At 35.8% G+C, this 22111-nt stretch overlaps 1 protein-coding gene across 5 annotated transcripts in view; it reads left to right on the top strand.

Moving 5' to 3' along the window:
- The first annotated feature begins 5005 nt into the window (after positions 1-5005).
- KMT2E (lysine methyltransferase 2E (inactive)) overlaps positions 5006-22111 on the top strand; it is a 79226-nt gene continuing 62120 nt past the window's right edge. For 3 of the 5 annotated variants that reach the window (XM_039849239.1, XM_039849237.1, XM_039849238.1), the window contains exon 1: positions 5006-5354. The gene's annotated coding sequence lies outside the window, so the exon portion shown is untranslated. Of the gene's footprint in view, positions 5355-5809; positions 5918-22111 lie in introns of all 5 variants that reach the window. The other 2 variants (XM_039849242.1, XM_039849240.1) reach the window with 1 other exon arrangement.

Consider the following 22111-nt stretch of genomic DNA (forward strand, 5'->3'; position numbering starts at 1 on the left):
TAATATAATAGACCATATAATACTTTAACACAACCATAATCTCTAAGTAGTCAATAAACCAGGTACATTTAGAAATTTTGTTCTGTTTAAGCTACTACTTACTTCTCCAAGCAAATGAAGGACTGCCAATAGGTTTTACCGTTCTTCACTGGCTGTTTTTACATTCAACACTCAAGTTTACTGAATATTAAAGGGCCCTTTATACTAAATCTGCTGTTAAATCACACCAGAGAACGGTGGGCTCTATGAGCTTTTGCTACCTTCCTATCTGCTTCATCTAGGAGAAAGCAGATTACTATTTTCTCCAGTTTCCAGATGAAATTTCAAACGAACTAATCATAAACAGTTAATAAGGAGTATGCTACAGGCCTTAGAGCAGGTAACTTTGAAAATGTTCTTTTGGATACTTAAGAATAAATATATTACTCCTCTCTTAAAATAATTCCAGTTGATTCAAAGTATCCACAACCTCTAAAAGTTTTTTTGACTATTTGCAAATATGCATTTTAAACTGTCTTAACATAAGTAATACAGTGCCCAGGAAGAGACACCATTTACCTCATTTTTCAGGAAGTTAAATTAATGAGGCTGTGTACATTAACCTTAACATTTTAAGGTATATTTAATGATTTTAGTTCATACAATTCTCAGATATAAATCTTTTTATTCTACACTTAAGAGGACACTAAAGTCAGGGGTTAGGGTGGGGCAGAGGAAAATTCACATAAAAACAAAATCCAGTCAAAGTCACATGTAATTCAGAATATTTCCTTACTTTGAACTTTACTCCAAAAAGCTTTAAGTGCAGACAAAACAGTGACCATCAATATTTATAACACTCATCTTTGACTCATAAGTGTCTTATTGCAGAGCTTCATTTTACAGTCTTTGTAAGCCCTATTACCGGAATGCCAATCTCACAACACATAAAATGCACACAGCTACTAGAGGCTGGCACACTGACACGACAGTAAGAAAAGCGACAAAAACTAAATTCGAGGGCACAATAAATCGGGCCCTCCAGTATCAAAGCAGTACCTACACCTTGACACACCCCAAATACATCAAGGAATTATAAACCCAAATAATCACTGGTTTTATATATTGTTGACGTTTGTAGGTCCTCTAAATGAGAAATATGTATGTTGACTAATACTAAGGCTAGTTTTTTTCCATCTTTTTGAGGGCAGAACTATCTGTCCCACTGGGCTGGCCCCATTTCCCCATCTATAAGAGGAAACTTAAGTCCCTGAACATCTCTAGCCTTTCATCTCATCTCCAAACTTTAGTGGTGAAAAGTTTTTTGTAAAAGTTAATGTTTTATAGTTTGGACTATAGGGTCTATCAGTAAAGTGTTACTAAATCTCTAAAGAAACGTGAACATCTGAATGCCAACAAAGTGTCAAGCACTGGGCTAGGTCACCAAAGTAAAGAATGGCTCATTTTACTTGAGAGTAGAGATTTGAAACAGTTTAAGAAGCAAAGGCTCAAGTTGTGTTATCTAGGAGTGAGTGTGAAGAGGCACTTCAGGTAGTGTGGACAAAGGTACAAAGGTATGAAATAACACAGCACTTTGAAATGGTATGTATTTTAGCCCCTCAGGGGATGTCTGCTACATGAACCTAGTTAGATTTGAACAGAAACAGGAAACGAAGGTTGGGATATGATTTACTCAAATAATGAAATGTAGGATAAGTGAAATAATTTTTTGAGGAAATGGGTGAAGAAAGAAATCAAGTACTAAGCTTAGTATTTTTAAGAGCACAGGAAACCAGTAGACCCTGTAAACCTTAACTTTGTATCTGCAGCTCTGAGATGGAAATTTGGGCTTTATCAGACAATAGGGACAAATCAAAATGCCCAGAGAACACACAACCCAAGAAGGTAGTCAGAGAAAGGAAATAATGGCAAATAGTATTTAAAATTCCACAGGAACGTAAAGAGAATTACAGCTTAACAGATATGTGGATTTGGCAAATAGAAACAATGAGAACACATGCTTACAAACCAAAAGTATCAATTTGCTTCCATTAGCTTGAAAAATTGCCTCTTTTCCTTAGCTTCAAGCACAGTAAAGCTAGGAACATTATAAAAATCACCTTAAAATTTATTGACTTCATATTTAGTCCCTCTTTTCTAAGCTGGAATAAAAGTTACTGTGAGAGTAAAGGAGACACAACTTACTTCATGACAAATAGATCTTTGAAGTTATTCAAGAGTTCTTATAAGCAAAATGCTTATTTCATATTGAGTGAACAAAAACAAAAAAAGCTTAAACTTTAAAATCTTTGTACTCCTTAATATTTACAGCTTAATTACTGACTTTTCAAGTTCATTCACATTTAGTTACTTCACTGAAAAGGAAGCCACAAAAGCTAGTAAAGATTTACGTATACACAAATTAATTAAAAACCTTAATTGTTTTCAAACTACCAAATCTACAACTAAGACTAAAGGAAACAGCGCAACACTAACCCCAGGTTAAACTTATCTTTTCAGATCCAGCAAACATTTCCTCCTAGCATCAAATAGAGGTGGTTCTGTCAAAAATCCAGCCAGGTTTCAGATGCAAATGTCATTGCTGAATAACTCCCTATTCTCACTTGACACTATGCAAGATGTCTACTGAATCTTCACTACTACTATAGTTGATGGCTACTATACTAGTTTGACCAAGTGAGAATAAACAAAAACAAAATTAGTCTTCCCTAGTCTGCAAATTTAGACTTTAATAACTTTTGAACTGTTGGAAATTTTCACATAGCAAGGTTTCAAAAACTAAATCTAAAGCTCACACTTCTACAAAAGTGATTTATAGTAGCCTTTAATATTTCATAACAGTGCAGGAATCTTAACATTTATCAAGTGATTATAAAATCATCTTTTATTTTTAAAAACCACAATAAGGGGGGGGGGGAGACAACATAAAACTAAAAGTATTGAAAATGGCCTTAAAAACAGATAAGCTAGTTTTTATTCTGTATTACTAATCATGCCTAAATTTAAAGAGAAAAGCAAATCCCCGGATAAGATTACACATTCTTGTAGGATATACAGATAAGAGGATAGGGGAAGAAAATGAGAAGGTACAGAAAGTTTGAAAATGGCTCTCAAAATTCAGATGGTGTATATTCCTTGCTCTCTTGCCAACTTTTTGGAAACAAAGTGTTCCTGGGTGTTATTTACACCTGATTCCAAATTTAGAAAATATATTTTATTCAGATCAGAGAAACTTTACGTTTTCTCAGAAAATAACTGATATTACTTGACGTTGTGGCCCAGGAGCTAGTCTCTCCTTTTAACTCAGTTCAGTGGCTGAGGACTCGATTCCGATTTCCACATTAGGGACCTGCCACATTACGTAAGTATACTTTACAAGGAGAAAGGCAGATAAGAAAACAGGCCACCAAACCTTCTCCACTAACAGCCTTCACACACCAGAAGGAGTGTCCCTCTGGGGGCTTTCCCCCTGGAGCCGCAGCTGTTAAGCCGTATGGGGGAGGAAGCGCGCTCTCAGTCATCTCTTCCTCTTCAGGCCGCCAACGCCGACCGCACCAGTCTCCCCCGCCCCAGCCTGGGTCTGAGCCAAACCCCACAGGAATGCAGCCGGGTCACATGCGCTGCGGCGGCGGTGGACGTGCCTCTCCCCCCGCACCCCACAGAGACCCAGCGCCATCTTGCCCTGACGCAGTTACAAAAGTCACGGGAGAAATTGTGTCTCCTCATCCGCGCCAGCGCCCCAAAGTTCCGCAGAGGCCGAGCGAGGGCCCTCACCTCGCGCAGGGACAGGAGAAAATGTCAGGGAAGAGGCTTGAGATTCCCTTCATCGCTGCTTGGGTTCCATACCGGCCGCAGGAGCGACGATCACCATCGTCACTTCTCCCTCTCTGCCTTTCCAACAGCCTCTCCCGAAGGCACTGGCCCCACCCGCTGCTGCAGCATGAGGTCATCGCTAGCCAATCACAATGGGCCCGACAGAAGACATCAAGCACTGATTGGCTGCATACACCGCCTCTGCCTCTCCCCATTCCGCTTACCAAGCGCTCCGGGTCGCTGTGGGGCAAGAAGACGGAAACCGCCATTTCGGGGAAAGACCCCGGAAACAAGAGCCGGAATCACCATGCCATTTTAGTGGGGACACCCTCATTTTATTCTTTGGCTTCCCCCTTTCTTCTTCGAGATAACCGTCTCTGTCCCTCCCCCGTTGAGTCACCGCCACATAAAGGAACTCCTGCTCCCCTCCCCGCAAATTGTCCCGCCGGCGGGGAAATCCTTCCCCGGGGCCAAGAGAAGTAGGAGGCAGCGACGGCAACTGCACCGACAGCAACGGCAGCTTTTTACCCCGAAACACGGTGGCAGGGAGGCGGCGCAGACGGTGGCTGTACTTTTCCTGCTGTTTCTCCCCCCGACCTCTTCCGTTTCTCGCTCCTCCATCGAGACGGCGCTGGACTCGCCAGCTCGGCTTTTATCTGGTGCTCGGAGCCTGCGCACTGGAGCCTCCTCAGCCCCTAGTGGGCGTCGATTTACACCCTAACCAAGTTCACCCAGCGCTAGAGGCCAGACTAGGGAGGGGGTGGGGTAGACCGAGACTGAAGTGGTTTGAGGAGTTAAGTGCACCGCTTTAGGAAGGCGATGGGATAGGGGGTCGTTCCCAAAGCCTACTACAATCATCCTTCCACACAGTAGTGGCGTACCCAAGCTCATCGATATCCAGACTTGAGGGCTACTCAGGGGAGAGGGGTAAAGAACCAATCCCACCAAATACTGAAACTTCCCCAAACCTTCGGTGAATTGTTGAATGCATCTGTTGTGAAAAGGACGGAGATTCTGTCCACCTCTCTGCCTCCAGGTGGCTATCTTCGAACCTCTGGAGAGGCAACGGCGGGCGGCAGCCCACAAGCAAAATGGCGGCGGGCGGCTTCGTCCCCTCCCCCCTCTGCCCCTGCGGAGCGGGACGGGCGGGCCCCGTGCACTTGCCGCCGCGGCCGCCGCCGCCGCCGCCGCGGCCGCCGCCGCCGTCGCCGCCATTTTCCCAGAGCGAGAGGCAGTGACACTGAGCGGGCGCAGGGGGCCCAGTCGGAGACCAAACCTGAGTTCGGGAGCGGCAACAGAGGGGCCATAGACACGCTGAGAAGCCTCGCAATCGCCTCTGCGTTCCTGTTGACTATCTGGGTACCCCCTCCCCTACTCCTCGGTTGCTGGTGAAGAGGCTGCGCGCTGCTGTTTGGGGAGGGGGTGTGTGGAGCCGTGTCCTGTGTCCGCAGTGACTGCTCTCTGATCGTGGAGGTGTGGAGAGACTCCTTGGGGGTCGAGCAAATAACGGGGTTCGGGTGTCTGGTGTGTGAACATCACAGGTCAGTGCCTGTCGTCTCCTTGGGGGTTCATGGAGTTTGCGGGGTGGAAGGACGTGTGTTTCAAGGGGGAGGGGGGCTTCTTATCTTTATCCTTCGTGGGGGACTCGACATTGACTCAGGTGTCTTGGCTCGGGAAAGATGATACTCGTTTGAATCGAATTTATCCTTTCTCTTACCTGTCCCTAGAAAGGGAGCATTATGGCGGGTTTTAGGGTTGGGGAAGGGGAAACTGGCAGTTAAACCCCCTTGAGAGTGGGAGTTAGGGAGGGGGCGCACTCCTCTTTGGCAGCAGGTTAAGGCCGCTTGGGTGAGGAGGGAGGCTTGTGACTGTTAGTAGGGTTTGTGTCGAAGTGGTCCCAGGAGCTGCCAGCCCTCCCTTACCCTCCACCGCATCTTGTTCAGGTGCTGAAAACCCGTGTAGGCCTCATTTTCTTCTTCCATTTCTTAACTGGCAGCCTCTGGTATAATTTTCTCGTCAATACGAAGGGATTTAAGAGAACGCCCTGGGTCTCTATCTCCCTTTGTGGAAGAACGAGACAGCTCCTCATCCTCTCCGGGAGAAGGTAAACCCGCCCCTGAGGTGGTCACCTCAGTACCCGGCCTTCTCAGTCTCCTCCCCCACTCCTCTTGCATTATCGTCGTCCTTTACTGTGCAGGAGGCTTAAAATCCACAATATGGCACATTTCAGAAAAGCTTATTTTGACCAAGGGTTTGGCACGGACATTGTGGCAGCAGACACAGAATAGAAACAAACGGTTCACTGTGCTAAACGGGGGCGGGGGAGAGAAAAAACAATCTAGAGTGCTCTCTTCCACTGGCCTTAGTTCCATAGAGATCCGTTCTTTTTAGACATTGTCTTAAGAATGATACAATTTAAAGTCAAAGAAATCGCTAGAGTTAGCTTTAGAGTAAACCCTGTTTTTCCTGTTTGCTCCCTTTTTAGAGATGTGAATAACGCAAGGTGTTTAGAGTTCTAGAGACCTTGGAGAGAATTAAGTGAGGTGCATTCAACTCTAGGCAGGAGACATCGGTACAGAATTGGAAAATAGTTCATTTTTTTAGTTTAATGTTCTAAATGGGGAGTAAAAAGTGAAATTTCCCTCTTTTGTCCTTTACAGATTCTAAAAATGGCGGCCCCAGGCTGATGTTGTGGTAATCTAATCAGCTCGGGTCCTCCACACCCCATGCAGTGCGTTTGTCTGCAGCATATTACAAGCTTATTATGTTTACATGAAAAGACTGGGCTTTTTTCTTCCCAACACCGTTTACAAAAATGTGTTGATTTTACTGAATATTGCAATGCTGTTATTTTTGTTGATTAATTTTCTTGGTTTTTCCTGAGAGGCAAATAAAATGACACCACTTTTGAAAAAAATTGAAACACTCAAGTAGCCTTAGAAATTTCAATAGTGAGGTTAGGTGCTCTTAAATATGTCCCAAAATTATTTGGGGACAAATAATAGTTTTTGTACGGTTTAATCGAAGCATACTTTATACAATATGTCAGAGTAAATTTAAATGTTTAGTAAGTGTGTAAGTCCAACCTGTTTTATATGACTAGACATTTTAGAGTGAAATGTTTCCTATCCAACACTTGATTGATTTTGTGAATTTTGGTTTTTGTTCTCTGTCAGATTAATTTTTAGGGAGCTGTACAAACAAGCCTAAACCTGTTACTTCACTGGGTGTGGAGATGTTTGTTCTTCTCATTATTAAATTTTGCGTCCACTTTCCCCATATATTTAAGCATTCTTTAAAAATTTTCTAATTGTCTATTTGGTAAAGTGAAGCTCCATGCTTTGCTGCCTTTTAACATTGTCTTATGGCATACTTTCATAATTATGTCAGTAAAAAAGTAAGGCTTTAGTTCTTGATTCCCTAACCCCCCAAACAAGCCCATTTACCACTATGGGATGTAGAATTTAGTCACGTTCAGTAGACTTTAAATAAAAGCCATACCATAATAAGGTCTTGAATCCACTTTGTGCTAATTTCAGAATTTTGTAGATTGAGGCAGAAAATTAAATGTTGTAATTTAACTATTTTAAAAAGTGGATTAGTGGTTAGAATTTATCTCTGCAGTGGGAAATCGATTTTTTTTTTTTTTGGCCTAACCTAAGCAATGAGATATGAGTGGGCCATTAATAGTATTTAATGACCATTTTGATTGTGAATCAACTGAAAGATGAGTGCCTTTCAATCCAGTAGTACTTTAAAAGGTTGGAAAGTATACACCCTTTCATGATTCTCTTATTCCATTGTAAATACTTCAGAGCAGAATTTACAATGGAATAAGAGAATCATATAGTTCATATATGAACTAGATTGATGTTAAGTTTCTATTATTTTGTTATGTTGTATAAAACTAGTAAGACTGAAGTTTCTGTTCTACAAAAGAATTGTAGAAATAAGTGGCATAGAGAGTTTCATCATGGAAGACTGAGCACACAACCTTACTTGGAATCTCCAAAATATTTTATTATAAAATGAAATATTAGTGGATAGTGGGAGAATTTGTGTCAGGATTTTGGGGTCAATACTCATTTGTAAAATGCTGAGTGATCATGTAAGTCCAGATCTTTTAACTGCTTTGTAAAGATTGTGCATTTATTTTAAAGATTAAGTAGTTAAGAACTGTGGTTCAGAGGGTTGGTACTTTAAACTTAGTATCTAATGTAGGGAAGTTTGGTTTATGTAGTCACAGGAGAGGACACTGTCTATACCAATGTTTTTCTTGTTAGTTACCTTTGTCAGTTCTAGACACATAAAGCTTTTGGACTTATTTGGCTTCAAACAAATGTTATCAAGTTAGAAATTATAAGAAAAGCTGCCTACATTCTACTAGTTTTCTTTGTACTGGCCTCTTCATTGCTTTGGGTTTTGTTTGTTCTGATATGTTTTGGTTCCTATAAAACGAGATTACCTTTTTTTTTTTAGTATATTGCACTTTATTTTAAATGGTTATCTTATAAATAACATGGCTATAAATGTTTAGTTTTTATTACTGTACATGCCAATTGGCCATCTGTGTTTTAAGTTAGGATTGTCCGGGCAAATTTATTAAAAGGTTAGGCATAATTTTTGTTTCCAGAGGGTTTTGAAACATTTGGTCCCTTGGTGGAAGAAAACTAGTCAAATGGTCTTTGTTAGGATAGCTGAGTTTGAGGGATTAGTAATTTATCTTGTTTAAGTGGATTTGTAGAAAATCATAATGTAATTGGAGAGCAAATTATATTTTTAGGGACTGCATTTTGATCATACTACTCTTTTGTTGTCAGTGTAAGTTACAGGATCCCTTTGATCTCAGTTTAAATTTAAAACCTTTTACAGGGCTTCTCCATTTCCCTTCAGCTCTTTAAGTCTCTTATAACTCTCCTGCAATTCTGGATTGTCTGTCTTCCTCACAGCTTCCAGCCAGAGAATTTTACCATATATATCACAGTAAGTTATAAGATTTGGATCTAAAAATGAGGAAGTGAGGAGAAAAGCCAATTAATATGTTAAGACAGTCTTCTCCACAATACATACTTAGTGATCTTAGTGAAATTATAACTTCTTAAGTTGATTTCTTATTTCTAGGAATAATGTACCTATTTTCATGCATCAAACTCTTAAACCTATAGGTTAGGATTTACACAATAACACTTTTAAAAGTAAATCCTAAATCCTAAATTCTAACAGCTCTGCTTTTCTGGAAGTTACTACTGGGACTTAAATGAGTACTACCAGTGTGTTTAAAATGTTGTATAAAACCAATAGAACCAGGAAGAGCTATCAAAACTACTTAAGAAATAGTAGTATGGAATTTTCTTAAAAGTTGCTACATTTATTTTTTAAATGTTTTAATAATGTATAATAGCTTTTATCTTCAAAAGATTTATTCTTAGCAGATGGTAGGTGCTAAATTAATTGTTGAATTTAAGTGAGCACATTTATATATCAAATATTCATGGTATTTATTTATTCTAACAAGACATTCATGTTTCATGTCTTGTTAGAATAAATATATAAATACTTATATTCAGTAAGACTAATGTTGACTATAGAATTACTTTTACTTTATGGTAAAATTATTTTTTGTGTAGACTGGCAAACTCAAAAGGATATTATTTGAGATATTGCTGTATAAATAAAATGTTAGCTAGCTTTTAGTCTGGGTGTAAAACTAGAGTGGCTCATTGTCTCCTTTTTGCTGTCTTTGTAATGTACACATGTTGGGAGTAGCCTCATTTTTTTCTTAATGTTGGAAGGATAATATTTTTGTATTACCTAAAAATTTATTTGATATGGAAGAGCAATATCGGTGGTTGAAAATTGTTTTTAGTGCACTAAATGTGAAGTAGACAATGTTTAATTGTAAAAACTTTGCTATTATAATTAAATGAGTATTGTACAAAGAGGTAGGAATTAACCAAAGAAATTTTTTTTATTGTGAACGCTTTAAGTGGTATGTTAAAAATCAACTGGTGGTGACCCAGTCTAAGTTAATTTATTTGTATGTTTAAGAGTATGAGAAGTTTTTATTAATCATTGGTAACTAATATGCATTTTATTTTTAGGTAGTTTAGGGAAGCCATTTTTGTATTTTAGGTGAATCTTACAGCTTTATCGAAAATCTAATTTGGTTATTTACCTAAACTATTTAAGCTGTTTAATGTGTTGCATTTAAAATGTTCCACATCACAATCACAGAATTCTTTTTTGATGTGCTGTACTAGGATGCCATCAAAACATACATTATGCCTTTTAATGAGTAATTTTATAATATAATTAATGAGTAAAAAATTATTTGCCCATCTTTAATTAATTTTTTTTTTTTTTGCATTTTAAAACTCTTAAATGTGAAATCTGGGTTTAAGAAAGGAGCTGTACACAGGTCAACATGAGAAACAAATGATTGTGCAGTTTTTTTAATTCTAGTTATGTAACTGAAGAAGAGAGATAATTTTCTAGCAACTCTTATATGATTGCTCAATTTAGAGTTAAAGTAATAAACATTCTTGGTCCTGAAGTTTGTTGTTGAGAAAGATAATATTGAGTAATCACACCTGTGTTACAGCCAATATGGTTGCAGCATTTAAGGTCTGAGCCTGTGGCAGAAAGCAAATTAATGTAACAGTGGGATTAAGTTAGTTTCGGTTTGTGGTATTTATAAGATAATTTTAAAGTTCAAGTTCACATGGTTATGTTATCTAATATTTTATCTGAAACAGAACAATTTTTAATTTTTTAATCTGTTGAGTTTTGTTTTCGAAGAATATTTAAAACATTTTTATTTAAAGACAGTTTACTCTGATTCCTATGTTTTTCACTGTTTAGTCTAAACAGGTAAAGCCTAGTGTCAATGGTTTTTACCAAAAAGTGAGGAATATGGTGAAAAGAATCGAACATTATTGCTTGGCATATTGTCAGGAAAAGAGATTTTTTCCCCCAGAAGTTTATATATCAGACTATATGTGATAAAATCCAATATTTTTTATTTCACAGACTAATAATGGAATTTGATAGTTTCTGTTTTTGAGTTTACAGAGAGACCTCTTGAATTCCTCTTAATGGTGCTTTATATGTTTAAAAAAAGACAAGGTTCAGGAGTTTGAAAACTTGTTTCCTCTTTAAAGATGTGGCAAAAGATGGGAAGATTCTGATGTAACTGATGTCAGTGATTAGGACTGTGCTTCAGTAGTAGTTAATTGATGGTTTGATGGGCGTCTGAGAGGTTGGTCTGATACATAGTAACTCTTCAGAAAATAAGGTTGTTTCTTTTGGAATCATTTGCTTTTCTGTTTCTCTTTAAAGGAAGCTGTATAATTGTTTGAATTGATACAACCTTGTTACATCTTACCCTTAAGCCCCCATGGAAACAATATTTTTGAAGCACAGACAAAAGATTAATTTAGCCACTATTTGTCTTACACGAAGTATTTCTACTTCTGAAAAGCCTGTTGTTTTAGGGTTTGTTTGGATACAAGGAACAGAAATCAGCTCCAACTAGTTTAAGTAAAAGATTTGCTCTAAGGCTATAGGGAAATCTCACAGAACTTATTTGAAGAAAGCACAGTTGGGCCTCACAGGAGTTGGCAGGGTGTCAGAGAGCCACTGTTCTCCATCTCGATCCTTCTAATTAGCTGTGACTGGAGATGGTGGTAGGGTGGTGGTTTATGGTGTGTCAGGGGATAGTTTCCTTGGGTGGAGAGCAAGAGGAGGACACCTCTAATTCATCTGAAAACGATTGCCTTTTTTCACAGATGTACTTAGAGGGCCTCCAAAAGTAATTAGCATCAAAGTGATGATTCTATTTTTAAATTTAAAAATATAAACAAATAAATATACATGTGAATGCTGAGGAATGCTTTTAAAATAACCCAAAGGTTTTTGTTTTCTTTTAATTTTTTTAATTTTGAAATAACTCCAAACATACAGAAAAGTTGCATGAATAGTACAAAACTTCCCTCGAACCCTTAACCCAGATCCCTTGAATTTTAACATTTAAATAAATGTTAACATTTAAGTAAATAAAGTCACATTTACTTTATTGTTCTCTCATAAAAAATTTGTTTCTGAACCATTTGAGAATAGATTGCATACACCATGCCCTCTTAAGTATGCATTTCCAAAGAACAAGCATTTTAGGTAACCAGAGTGTTTAAATTCGGGAAATTTAACGTTGATGTAATACTTTTATCTAGCCTATTGTCTATAGTCATTTTCATTAGTTATCCAAATTAAGGCCTTTATTAGCATTTTTTTCTGGTACGCTAGCCATTCCAGAATAACAGATAGCATTTAGTTCTCAGGTCCTTATAGTCTCCTTTAATCTGGAGAGTTCCTCAGTCTTACTTTGTCTTTCATGACATTGGCAGGTTAATTTTTACACAGTGCTCCTCAGCTTGAGTTTGTTTCTTCACAGTTAGATTCAGATTTTGCATTTTTGGCTACAATACTAGATAATATGTGATTCTTTATAATCTGAAGGCACTTGATGTTTTTTACTCCTTACCAGTATGCTCATTTTGATTACTTGGTTTTAAGATGTTGAGTAGTTTTCACCATTGTATAGTTAGTGTTTCTCATTTTTGCCACTATTAAGTAATTTGTGGAGAGACATTTTGATATTGTGTAAATATTCTGTTTCTTGTCAGACTTTCCTCTCTTAGACTTAGTGTCTACTGGTAATTCTTTCCTGAATAAGTTTTTGCTATGGTGATTGCAAATACACCAAGGTTTTTTTTTTTAGCAGTTGTTTGTTTCTGGGTAAGTGGGATTGTGGGACTTTTATTTTCTTTCTGATTTTTCTGTAGTGATTTTTCATATAGGTTGCTTTTGTAATCACAACAAATGAGAAATTTTAAGAAAAGTAGAGATAATTTAGATAGCATCGGGTAGTATTCCAGCATAGTTTTCCACACGAATGGGATTTAAAATAGTTTCTTGAATGCTGGTCTAATTCGGAATTCAGAACACAGAAACTAAGTACTTAGATTGTCAAATTATTTTTTTAATAATGTAGTTCCAATTCCTCATTTTGTTTTTAGAATTGTTGATAAATGAGCCTTGTTACACTTGTTTAGGTTTATGATATGCTACTAATACTAGTTTGATTTCTAAGATAAGGCCGAAAATACGCTTTTTAATTTGGTGCTATTCCCTTTCTTCCATTAAAAAATCTTTCAAGTAATTTTTTTGAAGTAAAATACTTTTTTTCTGAAATCACTTAGACAAGCTTTTTTTTTTTTTACATATATGCAAGTCAATACTGTTAAAAAGAGTTGGTGAGATGGTATATTTAATATAGTAGGATATCAAACATCTATAATTTAAGAACAAAGTGTATGATTTTTGGAACCTTGTAATTAAAGAAATATGCTCATTGTAGGAAAGTTCAGAAGGACAAGAAAGGGACAAGAAATGGAAAACACTTGTTTAGACTTTAATTACATTGTACTCCTTTTATCAATTTGGCATATTTCTGTTTCATGATAGCAAAATATTAGTAGTGAATTTGGATGATAATTTGAATGTCATACTGATTCAGACCCTGGGTAAAATATTGAAAGAAAACTATTAATTTCTTTGGAAATTCTCAGAAAGATTGGGAGAAGAAAATTTTGAAACTTGTGAATACTTGTAGACTGATTATATTTTCCAAAACTTACAATGTCCTTATGAGGAAATGAAGATGAGCTTATTTCAGAATAGTGAGCATTAATGACATGATACAGTGGATTCTTAGCATTTTGTAGATGCTTAATTGGTTTAAAACAGATTTGAATCAATGGTATCTGTCTTAAGAGAATGAAAGTTCACTTTGTAGCACTACCAAATCCTATTTATCCCATTGTTTTTTTACCAAAAAAGAAAAAAAAAGTTTTGGGAGAAAGGTGCAAAAACAAGTCCCATAATGAACTAGAAGATTTTCTTTTAGGCTGGAACCACTGTCCTGGACATGTGAAGTAGCACCCTATTGATTGAAGTTAAGAAACTAGAGTTAGAATTGACTTATGAAATCTTTTTGTTAAATATTTCTCATTGTGGCCCAGGAGCCACATGTATCATTTACATGGAGTGCTTATTAAAATGAACATTCTTGGGCCTCATTCCAGACCTACATAATCACATCTAGTGGGGCCTTGAATTGGCATTTTAGTACTAGTCTCAGCTGATTTTTACACTGTTTCAGCTCTTCCCTTTTATTTTACAAGTAGACTTAACCCCAGGGAGGTTAAATAATTTTCCAAAGGTTATATAGTTAGCAGTTGATCAAAGATTAAAATTTAGGCCCTCATGCTTGATGCTTTATACTTTTCTGAGAAACCATGCTGACTTCCCTCTTGAGAAGCTAGGATACTATTTTTGGATTCTCTGAATGAAGGATGCTGGTCTTTGTGCAAAGTCATGTGACAGACTCTATATTTAGTGCTGTACATCCCAATTCAAGATGATCTGTTGATTTAAAGAACCCATGTGTTATTTGGATAAGAGTCTTGGATTGGAATTACAGCAATCCAATTTTGGATCAAGTTGTTATGGTGAGCCTTGAATGCTGGGATGAGTATTGACACTACAGGAGAGCTACTGAAAAATATGCTCTGGAGAGTGATGTACTAGGACGTGCTTATCCACTCCGCTCCCCTCACCCCTCCACACACACCAAATTCTTAAGGCTATGAAAGTAACGTATGCTTATTAAAAGAACTCAAACATACTTCTTTAGAGGCACTATTGCATAAAGCTTAAGGGTAAAAACTCTAGGACCACTCTGCTTTGGTTTTATTGCACTCGATCCAGGTTGTGCTGCTGTGTGACCTTGGGCAAGTTACTTAACCTTTTCATACCTTGCTTTATTGATCTGCAAAATGGAGATGGTAATAGAGCCTACATTATAGAGTCATTTTGAGAATTCAACAACTAAATAGGTGTAAAATTCTTAGTAAGCTAAACAGCTGTTTCTGCTGTAGTTGTTTCAGAAAAAAGTGAGCCTCTGATTCCCATCCCTAGTGTTTCTCATATGCTGAGGTGGTCTCTATTTATAATTTGTGTTTTTTTCTGAAGTGTTTTGTGTAGATACTGTAGAAGATTCTTTAACCTTCATTTAACCAACCTACAAGATTGCCATTCCTTCTTTAAAAAATACTAATGCCCATTGCATGTGGCATGATGTAAGCTACTCTGTGCTGCTTCCACTAGTTGAGTTGAATGCTCAGAAGAATCACATGATTGTTCACAAATTGGCTGATTCCATCGAACTTGTATTGTGTTTATATTATTTAATTAGACATTACATAAACCAATGATAAATGAGTGAAGAGAGAATTGTTTAAATGAAAACTAAGTTAAATGCTTTGGAAAACTTGATAAAGGCAAATTGCTAAACAAAATTGTTATCACGTTAGGTATATGGGTAAGATAGTTAACAGATAGATTATGGGAAAGAATAAAAATCTAGAAGGAAGTCTGCATTCATATTACCTCACAAGTGTCTACGTGATTTCCTACCTTGAAATAATCTAAAACCAAAAACCATAGATCATGCATTATAGATATGATTTATACAAGAACAAGAACCCAGATTTCAGTTAGGGGAGCCATACTCAAAGAGAACATTTTGGCTTGACATCAGAATATCAATAAATGATATTTTAAATTAAAAATACAGTGTTTAAGATATATATTTTTTATGACTTTATGTTCACCATTCGACTTTGATGAACTGACAAACTTCTAGTTCCTATTTTTTATATATAAATCCAGATTTCTTTTTTTTTTTTTTAAATCCAAAAGGGAATGGATATTCTTTTTTCATTTAGTATCTTGAAAATCTAAAAATGCTCTTTTAGGATCTGATTCTGGTTTGTCCAGTGGAGCTTATAGATAGACCCTATCTAGATGAAATGGCAAATTTCAGATGTGTCTGGAGTTTAACACATACATTGAAGTATCAAAGTCCAGTAACTTTTGTTATTTTGTAAGGTTAAAATTATTCTCTTCTTAAGGACCATCTTAATTCTGATAATATAAGCTAGATCTATTTAGTGGCAAATAGATAAATGCCCTACATGTGAAAGCATCATGGTAGATACTAATTTTGGCTTGTTGGTCTTGCACATATTTCCTAAGGGAAGTAACTAATGATTGTGTTGGCTAATATTCCCAGGATCAGTTTGTGTGGTTTTTAGATTTTAGCTTGTGATTATTTGATGTATTGTAACCCGATTGCTTTATGTTAGTAGTAACTTATTATACATTAATGTAATAACTGCTTGATTTTTTAATTCCAGGTTAAAACTGACAGATATTATGGAAATGACAATATGATTGTCATTTTATTGTATAATTACTTTGAGAATACATATCTGAGGAACTGTGATATTTATTGTTTAAATTTAAAGTGATGATGGAGATTTCAGAAGAGATTCTGCTGGTATAGCTTCAGCTATCATTTACAGGCAGTTTAAAGTTTATGCCTCTTATCTCCTACAGTAAATGGTTCCTTAAGGATTTGGAGAAAAGTATTTCTAGTTCAGTCTCCAACTTCACATAGTAATTTCTTTCTCCATGCTCAAATGACTTTTATGAAAGTGGCCAATTAGCTCAGTACATGTGGATTATTTTTCACTTATATATAACCTCTTCACAAATCTTTACAATGAAGTTTGAAAGTGAACGAAGGTGTAGCCTGTCTCATAGCAAATACACTGATTATTTACAGCACTCATCAGTTCTACCAACCTCATTCCTGACATTTTATTTTTCCCTTTATTGTAAACTTTCTCAGTGATTATAGGCTTTGTCTAAGGCTACTCTAAAAGCCTGTTTTGAACAAAATATGTAATAAGTTAATAAACTTCACATATCTGAGTATTTTTTCCTAATAGAGACTTAGATCTACTTCCATAATTCATATTTGAGGATAAGATACATAGACGTTTTTCCTCTTAAGCTTCAACTCTAGTTGTAATATGCTAGTTCTTCTATTTCCAGGTTTTGGTTTTGTTTTTCTATTTATATTAATGTATGAAGAGGAAGAAATTGATTGAGTTTATATCTTAGTGCTTGCTATATGGTAGACAATCTAATTGTGAAAGCTATACATATTAATAGCTGTTTCAAAATAATGTGTCAACATATAAACCAGTGGTTAAAAAAATATATATGTTTTTTGGAGGTTACAAAGGGAAGAGATTAGTATTGAATAAGTTTTATAGCTGGAACAATTTTTTGAGTTAACCTAGTCAAATTTTTATTTATAGATGAGGAACCAGTCCTCAGGAGGTTGATCCACTAGAGACCTCAGAGCTAGTTTTGTGACAGGGATGTCTAAGTTGGGAAATTGAGAAAGCTTCAAGGAAGTATTGGTACTTAAGTAATGCTTGAAGGTTTAATAAAATTTTTATTGAGTGGGGTGAATATAAGTATAAGAAAATAACTTTAGAAAATTTGAAGAGGATGAGCAAGGATCTCTTATCAATAGCAAAAAGACTGGTATAATCAAAGGATTTATCTATTGGAAGATTAGATTGGAACAAGGTAACCTGATAACGTCAAGCTTAGGTACTTGACTGTAATTACTGTGAGCTACTATCCTTTTTTGAAGAGAGTGGTTAGGAAACTAATGGGGTTTTGAAGCACATTTTTTTGTTGTTGTCGTTCAATGTATAAGTAAGTCTAAAATAGAGCACTGGAACAAATCCCCTCCCCATCCCCTTTTTGAGATGAGACATTCAGGTCATCGCTCAGACCTGCTAAATCAGAATCTTTGGATTGAGGCCTAGGAATATGTTGTTTCAATTGCCAACCCCGAGTATATGAAAAGTAGTAGCTTGTGGATCTATGTTTGAGAACCACTGGTTTAAAGGTCAATTCTGTTTCGGTCAAAAAGGATGGCCTTACCTGGTAGCATACTTATTTAAAGGCAAACAAAAAGCAAAAATGAATCAGCTTAATAGTCTATGTAAGACTGAGTGACTAAAAATAAGTGCAAGGTTTTTTGTTGTTGTTTTCTTTGATTTTTAATTGCAACGATCTTTAACACTGTTTTTTGGAAGAGTATTTTTTTCTCTTCTGCCTTTGGACAAATGGAATTTACCAGTGAAATAAGTTTTTCATATCACATGTTGAGTCAGTATTTTCTTTTAGCCAATGATTTTCAAACTATTCCCCAGGAAACCTTAGGCTTATCATGGAACTTGTGTGTGGAGGATGTGCAAGCAGGGACATACCCTTGCCTCCCTCTTTAACTACAGACATAGCAAACATGAGGTACAAATACCCACCATACCCATTAGCAGACATTAATCACTTGCGGCCTTCTCCCATTATATCTGGTTGTGGCCTCCTAAATACACGCTTCAAATTGACCAATCATTGGGGAAAGCATAGGAAAGCAAAACTATTTTTTCATCCTAGAATCAAAACAGATGCTTAGATTTCTGTGTAAGATTTTATTTGTAGGAAAGTTTCTATCAATAGTAAAAAAAAGTTTGAAGACCATTTTAATGTCATTTTTAAAATTAAATTTATAATTTTGAGATAATTGTAGATTCACATGCAGTTGTAAGAAATAATACAGAGAAATTCTGTATATCCTTTACCCAGTTTCCCTCAGTGGTAACATCTTGTAGAACTGTAAAACAATCATGACTAGAATATTGACATTGATACAATGCCCCCATTTTGTTCAGATTTCCCCAGTTTAATTTCTCCGTGTGTGTGTGTGTGTGTGTGTGTGTGTGTGTGTGTGTATTTCTCTGTGTTTTTATCACATATGTAGGTTCCTATATCCACCATAGTTACGATATGGAACAGTTACCACAAGGATTCCTAGTGTTGTCCTCTCATAACTATACTAATCTGTTCTACATTTCTATAATTTGTCATTAAAGAATGTTATATAAATGGAATTATACATTATGTGACCTTATTGGGATTGGCTTTTTTTTTTTTCAATCAGCATAATTTCCTTGAGATTTATTCACATTGTTGCATTTATCAGTAGTTCCTTTATGTTGCTCAGTAGTGTTTCATTTAATGTTATTTTCTCATTTGGTAGTTACCACATAGAATATACAGCTTCAGAATTTTTCTTTTAAATCTACACAAAGTGTTATCTATCATTTTCTTTCGTTAACTTCTCTGACTCTGTTTTCTCCTGTCTCAATTCCCAACTCTCAGGACTGCTGAGAACACAATTTAAAAACTCATGTAGATAAGTTTTTTTTAACTGAAGGAAGTTTTAGAACCCACTGAAGTATGTGGCTTTATAGTACTCATTACTTTCCTACATAAAAGTAAGATTTTAAGGAATTTGGGAAGATGCGATTATTCTTAAGTTTGAAGATTCTTTTTCTTCTGCATTTGTATATTGAGCGGTACATTCTAAGGTATGTAGTTGTGGGCCTTGTAACTAGAAATCATTTTTGTTATATTCTCAGTTATGAATAAAGACTAAACTCATTCTAAGGACAATTTTGTGTGCGTATGAAAAAGAAATTGTACATTTATACCCATAGACTGTGATATCAACCACTGAATAACTACTTGCATAAAAGGCTACATTTTACTAGATTTTACACTATAGTTTAGTGATCTCCAGTGCTTTGGCACATGACATACTATTAAAAAATAATAGCATTAAACTGGATAGCATTGAAATTATTTTAATTTGGGGTGGTGATGGAGGAGTGTACCAGTACTTTAACTGGTTACAGAATTGGTGTTTAGAATAGCTTCCCAAAAAACCTGAGAGAAAGAATAAGACCCCATTATATAATGCCAAACAAATGGTTCACTGTATCATAGTCATACATGTATTTTTTGAGTTAATGGACTTTATTTTTTGAGTTAATGGACTTTATTTTTTAGAGCAATTTTAGGTTCACCTCAGAACTGAGTGGAAAGTAGAATTCCCACATGCCTCCTCTCCACACACAGCACAGCCTTCCCCACCATCAACATTCCTGATCATTATAATAGTACATTCTTTACATTCAGTGAACCAACATTGATACATCCTTATCAACCAAAGTGTGTCATTTACATTAGGGTTCACTTCTTGTGTTCACGTATTTTTTTTTAAAGGTGTTTCTTGATACTTTGATTCTAATCAAATCTCTAGTGAGCTAAAGGTAAGGTAAACTGGATTGTAAGGTAAACTAGTGTGGAGTTTCAAAAATTACTGGCTGATTTGGGAAAGTGCTTTATGGTTTGGTGCTCATTGGTTAATATAAGGATTGCCATTGGTTTATTCTTTGAAGAGTTTAATCTTATCAGCCAATCTCTTTTGATAAAAGCTCTGTGAAAAGGATTTCAGGGTCCAGATGATCTATATATATATTAATCATTATGTTGTACGCAGATATCTAGTTTAAGAAAATAACCAAAACAGTATGTTTGGGGTTTGTAATAAAGAGGTTTGGCTGTTGACATTTTAACTGAAACTACTTCTATTACATTCTCTGAATATGCAGTCCAATACAAAAGCATCCTTTCTCCTTTACTGACAAGAATGAACTCTCGAATAGATCAGAAATTCTTAACAGTTTACTTGAATATTACAAGTATAATTACTGAGAATTGTTCTCCAATACTCATCTTTTAAGAGCTTTTTCTAAATATTTAATTCCCAGAAATTTTACCTGATCATTGTAGTTACACCTGAGTGCTACACACAATTCTTGAAACAATTCCGATATACTGTATTCTGTGATTATTCCTATTTACAAATAAAGAACTGAGGCTTTAGGAAAATAAGTAAACCTTATTAATAAGTGTCAGAGTATGAAAGTAGAAGTGTTGCTACTTTGATATTGAATTTAAGTAAGAACAGTTGTAATTGTATTAAATACGATAAGTGAAACTTTATAGAACAAGAAAATGTGCTTTTTGAACATTGAATTTTATGTATAGGTTTCCGTTTTCCAAGTAGGTTCACCAACATTAACCCTGACTAAAAGAAGACAGATTTTTCTAGAGATTTTATTTGCTATAAAAGTGCTAGAGTGTAAGTTGAATTGGTGAAATTCTTTGTCTCTGGGAACCAAATGGTAATTAAAGGGAGAATCAAGTTAAAATTTAACTGGTTAGATAGGCGGTCTTTGCCTAACAAATAGTTCCATATATAAGGAATTAAATATACTTATGCATACATTAGTAATCTCAAATTTGGAGATTGTTTCCTTAATTTATAAGTTGCTTTCAGTTCAATAGTGAGGCATGTGTTTGTTCCTGAAAATAATAGGAAATTTGAATATCTTTATCTTTTCATTATGAGCTTTGCACCATCCCTGAAATATTTTAAAGACAAATTTTAGACTTTGAGCCCGTGCATCTCTACTTTTGTAATGTTTTAATGCATTGTTGTGGAATGGATTTAAGTGTATAAGTAGATCGGATTTGCAGGAGGAACAAGATGGGTTTTGTTATTGTTCTTTCATTTAGTATATCAGATGTTCTGGAGTGAGACACTTATGTATTAATTTTTCTGCTTTTTGGGGGAGGCAGCCATCAGTTTTTCTCCCTTAACTGTAAATTCTAGATTATTTATTTCAGCAATCATCTGGCAAATTTAAATTTCAGGCAAACTAATGTGTAGGTTCTGGAATCAGACTGCTAGGGATCAAATCCTGATTCTCCTTATTCTGTTTATTAGCAGTTGAACTTTGGATAAGTTTAACTTTTCTGCCTTATCTTAAAAGATGGGTAATAAATATACCCACACCATAGGTTCTTTGTAAAGAGAAAGCATTGTAAACACTCATTTTTATTAAAACTATTATAACCATTAGTTGGGGAGGTTTGAATAGCAATCAGGTAAGTGCTAAAGGAGCACTGATACTAATATTAACCCAATTAAAGAAATACATAATTCATTCTGTTGTCAGATTTTTTTTTTTTTTAGATTTTTAGAATCTGATATTTGTTGTTTTATCAGGAGTAATTCATTAATGTACCTGGACTGTAAGATTATCAACCTAACCTACCTCCATTTCTAGTTGACGCCCAGAATAGTGAAATGACTTTCCCAAAGTTTCATTGGTAGTAACTTGGTAATCGACTGTGATCAACCAACCAATATTCTTTTTTTATACCTTAGTCAACTGCTATAAATAAAAAATCTTAAATGAATGAAGGTAGTATAATTTTTAATTTATAATGAATTTTCTGGTATGTGATCCCTCACAATTTCTTTTAAGTTTGTTTATTTCATTTCTATTAGTAATTCAGTTAAATTTACCTGATTATTCTATTAGTGATACTTGTC

This window comes from Pteropus medius, unplaced genomic scaffold (assembly GCF_902729225.1).
Source record: "Pteropus medius unplaced genomic scaffold, Ma_sr-lr_union100, whole genome shotgun sequence".
NCBI lineage: Eukaryota > Metazoa > Chordata > Mammalia > Chiroptera > Pteropodidae > Pteropus > Pteropus medius.